Consider the following 8,131-nt stretch of genomic DNA (forward strand, 5'->3'; position numbering starts at 1 on the left):
ATTTATATTTTTATTATTATAATATTCTTTTATTTTTAGACTTTAGACAGGTAAAAACCATAATTGGAACTTTGAGAAACATGTAGGCTTTGTTTCACCTTTAGGCTTCATAATTTCATAGACCTACAAACAAATGGAATTCAGTGGTCTCTGCTTGCCCTGGTGGGAAGTGGGCGTGAGTTTATGTATGTTTGTATCTACAAACCAATATGGAAGTGCTAATGATTTTTTAGTGATTATACCATTATGTAAATACTTAATTCTTAATTCGAATCTAGTGTTTCTATAAGGCAACTTTTTTTATTATTTTTATAAATTTAACGCCATCTATTAGGGAATAGATTTGGATAAGTGCGTCTACTCGTACATAGATGGAGTGGGAAAAGGACTGACATTTGTGAAAAGCAGGACTTCATTTCTAGGCAGCTTGATAGCTAGAAGTCATTGTAGTACCATAGCTTGCCAATAGATGGAGCTGTACGATATCAATAAAAATAATCAACCAGGGTATTATTAATGAAACATACTATTTTTCTCCAAAACTGCTTTATTTAATATTGATGCGCATAATTAACAAAGTACCTTTGATGTGAGAAACAGTAGTGTGCTTGTAGGCTTAAATCTTTCATCTTGCTAAATCTGTCCGTCATTCACATTTGTTTTTCCATAATTTTCTTTAATATTCTGCAACAGATTCCAGGTTTGGAGTAGATACCTGTCCCTCCTGGATCTTTGGACGATTCTGAAAGTAATTAATAACTGAAATTAGGGGTAAATTTTATGTAAGAGCATAATCACTGTCTAGTACCTACTAAGATGATGACTTGCATTTACTTATTGTTTCTACAGGTATTATTTATGACTCACAGGACTCTAATAAACTAATAAAAACATGTGAATACAATAGAAGTAGGATTCATTCTTATTCTCAAAACAATATGAAGGGAGATCAAATCTCATCATGAAAGCCAGTTTTAACCGAAACCGTTTTGCTAATAACTTTATATTTTATTTATCAGTCCAGAAACTATTGGTTGATTTCATGTCTGGTAGGTATGTAATTTACTAATTATTATATTACTCATCAATAAAACAAGGTTGTTAGTGACTGAGCATGTGTAGGAATCTAAGGAATATTTGAAAAATTTCATTTGTTAATATCTCATTAAATCCTAAACAGATTCAAATAATTCTTGTAGTCCTGATAAGAACTATCTCTCCACACATGGAGTTAAGTAATAAAATTTTGCTTGATTGCTGTTTGATAGTTGAAATTATCATAAGAAAAATTGGAATAAATGGTTGAAACAGTGACTTTTTGCACTACGAATTTCTCTATAAAATACTTAACGAATACAAAAGGTATTTATTAATTTCTTACCTGGCGAGTGAATATTTTATAGGATACATTATAAACATCGTCAAGAAGTCTTCAATCTTACTAATTATTGTAGCTAAAACCCGTACGTTGCATCTTATTTTGTCTTCCTTCCATTATGATTCCCACTATTCTGTAGTCATATTAAACACAATCTGAAAGGTTTAATAATTATATTTAACACAAAAAGTACACTAATTGTCCAAACAATACAAACCACACTACTTGATTCAACTGTTTTGTTTAACTGTGAGAACGAATGAAGGATATGTTCAGTTTACGTCACAGGAATACATAGATTATAAAAAGGTATACGAAATTTTAGAGTTTGTTAATTAGGATTCGAGATAGGGATGTTATTTTGAAAGAATATGTACGAATTTATGGAATAAAATTATTTAAAATACAAAAATAGACATTAGGATAGTTTGAATTTTCGCGGGAGTAGCAAGCACCAAAAGGGTGTCGATGTAAAAATATATGAATGGTTTTGAGCTGGTATATTTTACAAAATTGAAAATAATAGCTATATTACGTAGTATTTCTTGTTGAAATTGATTTATAAAGCATACGAAGTTCGTACCTATCGTTTAAAATATTATTCTAATTTTTTAGAACTGTAATTCGCGAAAATTGAAAAAATCATGGAAAAAAAAAAGTAAAACTAAAATAATGCCAAGTGTGAATCGCATTATTTTGAGGGGTTCCGTGCCTACAATTGAAAGAACATTTAGTGAACAAAAACATGAACGTGAGTTGATCGTGAATTTTATATTGCTAGTATGTTGTCGTTGTTAATGACAAGCCAAAACATGCATTGGAGGATCGGGTTTGTAGAGTGGGGGATCTTTTTAAATATTTGATTTATTGTGTTTCTTTGAATTTGTAGTTGTGATGGCAATGGAGATGCATTGTTTTTGAAAGTTTCAGCTACCTAATTGTCACAGTTTAAGAGATATAGAGGAATTTAGGTATTATTCATGGTTTTTGTCTCCAAAAACGGAACCGTTTTTGGATTGTTGACAAGGTGTTGTATTGTACGCGTTTTAGACCATAAAATAGAACAATCCAGAAGTCACGCCACTTTTCGCGTACACAGAGAAACAGCCAATAAGGTTGAGGAGCTTGGTTTGTGTAGATTATGTAAATTACAGATGTGTGCGAGAAACGTCAGGCAAATGGTCGAGCGAGTGTTTGGCTTTTTAGAAATTCTACAAAATTGGATATATTTTTTATCTAAAATTCTGCAGTTCTGATTTGATAAATTAAATAGAATTTGATTAAATAAATAACATCATTAGTATTATAGTCTACTTAAGAATAAAAATAAAATTAAATGAATATTTTTATGTCAATAGGAAGTATGAGATTTTCAATAAATACCTCGATTGTCAATGTCGGGTAAATGTCATTTGGATGTTTTTGAGGCGCTAGTGGTAGCAATATCGCGATTGCCTGATAGATGAGAGGGAGCATAACGGGTATAAAAGGGGTTTTGCACGATTTTTTAAGGAACTTCGTTGGTGACTACGACAGCAGGAGGTGCTGCCGGTTTAGGAATTTCAGGTCGGACTAGAGTTTCTGTAAGTCGGTAGAGATCCGTTCTGCTGGATTACCAGCTGTCGCGACTTTTGAGAGCTCCGTAGCTCAGGATTACAGTGCGCGATTGTTATTTTGTCAAAATATGTAAATTTGCTCTTTAATCAGCTATTCGAACCTTCCGTGGTGTAGCTGATCGTCTACCGCGTTAGAATAGGGATTAGAATTAGCTTCCGTGCGTAGATTACGTGAAATATTTAGGGTTTTGTCCGACAAAAGTCCGCGGAGTGCGCTGTAGGGACCCTGTTAGGTTTAAACTAGGAAGTGTGGTGTACTAATTACTTTTTCTTACAGGCATCGTTGGAAACAGGTCTGAGATCATCAGATCTCAGACGACAGGTACAATTTTACGCTAAAGATAGGGCCCGATAGGAGTAGGATGTGTCAAAAGTGTGTAGGGAAGTTTGCGAACGTAGGGATCATGTGCTGCTTGTGATTGTTTACCTTTGTTTGTGTTTTGTTATTATTTATGTTATTTTATGTAGTTTATGTATGTTTATCTATTTAACTTTTGACTGACACTTTACTGACGCGTAGGGAATGACTGCTTGCGACATATTCTGACTGGACTTTATTTTTCTTATTGGTTATGTTTGGGCTGTGTGTCAATGTTTACAATGAAAATTGTACATATTGCCGCATAGACTGAACAAAAATATTCTTCTTGTAGTTCTGTATGTTGCGATTCACATTTCGAGGTAATATAATTATTGCCTGGAGATGGGGAGATCAGTATGCAGAATGAGGTATCCTTGTTTTAGAGGTAACCTCATGGATTTAGATTTTTACTTTATATTGTGAACCTAGACTGTTGGTCCAGGTTGGATTGTAATCTTGCTGTGTTTTATTGTAGTTAGAATTCCCCTGAGGATTCTATTCGAAAACCAATCTGAAGTTACACAGGGTGAACCTTTATGGTTTACGGCCTGCTACCTCACTGTGTCAATGTAGAATAATTGTAGGAACAGTTGTTGTTACCACTGTAACATGGTTCTGGATTGTTCTATAGTGGTGCTTTGGGAGATACAGCTATCTACAGGAGTGGTGCGGTGAGATATTATTATCCATGACCTTCTTTCTGATATTGGGACAGGATGACCATCCGCCAATATGAGATGAAGCTAGATAATCAGTATCGAGCCAGCGCTGCGACTTGGATAGTCAGGTTGGATTGCCTCCTCCTGATGAGCGGTTGTGCGTGGCGATGCTTTCGAGTATGAAGACTCTAGCCGATGCCATATAATCAGTAGTAGTATTGTATGGTATGGGTCAACTTTGTCCTCTTGTATTATAATGTAAATTTATTATGACCCACTCTGGACCTATCAGCTTATTGTGGCTTATTAAGCCATGTAAATAATACAATTAATTACTAATTTGAATTGAATTATAAAAGTCTAGATACCATGAGATGAAGGTAATGGTATTGATAATGGCTTTTGAATAAACTTATATACTCTGAATCTGTGTTGTTATTTCACCTATGTGACTTAACATGACTTCTTATATACTTATTACTTGTATTGTCCGGGCCTGCCTGGCTTGATTACACTGATATACAAACCAATTCAACACAATTTATTTGTGTTATTTTACTATTCATCTACCTGATAATACCTTAATGTCACTGCTGCTAGTTTGTGACATACCTAACAACCTATACCTTGTCCAGGGGTTTACCTGGCCTAATTTCACTATGCAACTTGTTTGCTTACTAATATGCAATATTATTGCAATAATGCATTTATGCATAACAATTACATCCAGTTTGACTGCATATATTCTTGTGATTCATGGTTGGTGTCATATTCATGACCATCCATCTCACACTCATACTTATTCCTATGGCTGGTGTTATTGCAATGCCGCTGAAGCCATAGTAGGGACGTTAGGGACATTTTTGCTTAGTATACTCGGGGTCAATCCAGTTCGGTAGTCTCTGCTTCTGTTGATCCTCTTGCACTGTGGTGTATTGGGGGGAGGACAGTGATGAGTAGCTGCGTATTGCCTTCGGTTGCTAAGTCGCTCATTCGTTTTGTTAGGGACCTTTTGCTTAGTATATTTGGGGTCAATCCAGTTCGGTAGTCACTGCTTCTGTTGATCCTCTTGCACTGTGGTGTATTGGGGGGAGGACAGTGATGAGTAGCTGCATATTGGCTTCCGGTTGCTAAGTCGCTCACATACTTACCTTTTTGCGCCATGGCTATGGTGCTAGCTATGCATCACAATGAGTTGTGTTGTTAGATTGGATGTAAATCTGTCTAACTTAAATAATTTTATTACATATGTGAAATTGGTGTTGGGAAGCTCTTCCCTTTACCTACCAACTATTTACCTAATGCTCCTGATATGTCACATTTTTGTGCTTATCATTCCATAAAAAACCTATATGTTTCTTTCGGAGAGGAGCCTAAATCAGGGTAGGGCCTCATTCGCCGGTGAGCGTGGTCGGGGCTCGAAACGGCACCCTATACTATTACATTGTTGGTATGGTATTCTAATCCTTTTCCTGTGTTCCTAGATCTTTTACAATAATAAAACTTAATTCCTAATCATATTTTAAATAACTAACTAATTTCTTACCTTCTTGTAAGTCTCTTTTGTTTAATTATAAGCTTAAATCAGTGTCATTAAGTTTAGGTTTGCTTGGCGTTGATTTGACTGTTTTTAAACTATAAATACTTATAATATCTCACATCCCATTGCCCTATTACTTAGATATTTATTTGACTTTCTCATATACCATAGTGACATAATTATAACCTATTTGTATTGTTATTAAGTATATATGTAGTATATTAAGTTAGTATTATTCTTTATTTACATGCCCTCAATAACATGCATTCATATCTGACTCAGCTACCTTCATATAAAATAATTTGAGTTACTACAAAACACAACATAAGGTCCTACCTTTATACTAGACGATCACAACAATAATAATGGCCATTTTAATCACTTAATTTGACTATAACCCAGGGTCGAATCCTGGTCAGTTTAGTCTTGGAGTTGAGTGTTTGGGGTTATTTAAGTAGTATATGTAAGGGGGGGTGCGTTACACAGTTTTTAAATAAAATAAATAAAAAGTAATTTGAAAAAAATAATTGACCTTCAACAGATTTATCCTTGATAATTACGTTGGATAAATGATTCTGATTTCTGATTTCTAACACTTACTTCGAAATCTGTCTAATAAAAAGTAAGGAATAATTATATTGTTGACTAAAATGTTATAATTTGTATTCCGAAGCCAGCGCCATTAGAAAGACAGTGTCAATACAATCCAAGAATCAATTTTCAATTAATTATAATTATGAATTCATTGATAGATAATTGTTCTGCATCTCTGCGAATATTGTAAATGTAATTTAATTTTAAAATGGAACTGATTTTGTCCTCTATTTCGTGCCTACTTGAATTTCAAACTTATTTGTATGCCTGGCAATGGTGTTAGATCTTGCTGTATTTTATTAAAAACCATATGCAAAGTGTTAGTGACATCGTAACGAATACTAAAGGGGATGATTCAGCTACGATGTCGTCACGATATCACTTACGCCCCGTACAAGTATGTACAGGTATGAGCACGTATGGGTGTTAGTGACACTGTAACGAATACTGAAGGGGATGATTCAGACCATGATTCTGAGTTGATATCAACTGAAATTTCCTATAGGAAAATTCATTAAAATTTTAGTCTTTTTAAATTTTTTTATTTTGTCATTCTTTTGCGATGTAAAATTCAACTTGCTACCAACTCAGAAGCATAGTCTGAATCATCAATCACTCAGTTTTCGTTACGATGTCACTATCACCCTGCATTTGATTCAAATACATTTTGATTTCATTTGATCAACAAAAGAGTAAACACTTTAATCAAGTCCTCTAGACAGAAATGTAAATGAGAGCCTGTAAAATTTAACCTCGATGGCTTTGCGTTGGTAACTAAGTATAACCTACCTAGTATTTAATAACAGTTACAGATTACAGTTACTAAATACTAGATAACAGAAAGTTATCGTACCTATCTAATGACAAGTATCTAATACTACGGCACGATGGTTGGTCATGGAGTCCCGACGTGCCGGCAGAGTAGTAGCAGAAGAGTAGGATGAGTAGTGTGGCGAACCCAACTAGTTGGCCACCTAGTTCCACTCACATGCAACAGATGGCGCCACATTCAATAATGCAGTATTCAAGCAGTCGTGAAACGCGATATCGAAGTGTACACAGCAAGACGCATATATACAACTTCCAACATAACGCCGTTGGATCGTCGATCCCTAGTCACACTACCAACTTGTGGCTAGTGGGGTACTATGCTCTCTTCGGTACTCCGACACCATCCTTTGGCGGCAGCACACCCTCGCGCCTCGCCGCCAAAAGTAGTAATAGCGAAGGAAACACCAACAGATATCACTACGCTACGCTAATTAATAAATTAGCACTTCACAAACAAGAAAACGAAATTATAACGATACTATTTAAAATACGATTAAGAATTTATGATCACAATTAATGTAAGTGGGCATGGCCAGAGCTAAGCAGTATAGATGTTGCTCATACCAAGGTCAGGGTTGCAATGCGTCAGCGTAGAATAAAAGTAATTGTGGAATGGAATGAGAATTTCGGAATTTAAAATGATTGATGGTAAGGAGGGGTCAGTATGTGCAAAGATTGTATTCTGCTACAGTACTATCACAAACCCTACTCAATAGCGACTACGTAAAATTTTAAGTCCGCTAGAGAAGCTGAAAAACACACGTGTAAAATACACAAGCATATCAAATAGGCGTATTGTGTCAGGAATATCAACGAGAGGATAAAAACTGCATATTTCTCCCATCTGGGGCCTGTTTAATAAAACTTACAATTGTAAATTACAATGACAATTTGATGTACATTGCGGAGTTTGTGATCACGAATATTTTGCAGTTTCATATTAGCTACGTAATGAACATCAAATTTTCATTGTAATTTACAATTGTAAGTTTTAGTAAACAGGCCCCAGGTGTCGCTACTGTTGAGTATTCTCAAATTTTAAGGTATTATTCTTCTTCTTCAATTTAAGAGTCACGGTCTTATTTTCTACCCTTCTCTATCAAAAACCAATACTCTGACTTCTTCACCTGTAAGAAATGACAATCGTTTTCT

At 35.0% G+C, this 8,131-nt stretch overlaps 1 long non-coding RNA gene across 1 annotated transcript; it reads right to left on the minus strand.

Moving 5' to 3' along the window:
- Nucleotides 1-724: 724 nt before the first annotated feature.
- On the minus strand, nt 725-5,979 carry LOC126370641 (uncharacterized). The gene is made up of 3 exons (XR_007566903.1): nt 5,891-5,979; nt 1,382-1,533; nt 725-742 (listed from the first exon to the last, which is right to left on the minus strand). It is a non-coding gene; the product is annotated as an uncharacterized LOC126370641 (long non-coding RNA).
- Nucleotides 5,980-8,131: the final 2,152 nt, after the last annotated feature.

This window comes from Pectinophora gossypiella, chromosome 11 (genome assembly GCF_024362695.1).
Source record: "Pectinophora gossypiella chromosome 11, ilPecGoss1.1, whole genome shotgun sequence".
NCBI lineage: Eukaryota > Metazoa > Arthropoda > Insecta > Lepidoptera > Gelechiidae > Pectinophora > Pectinophora gossypiella.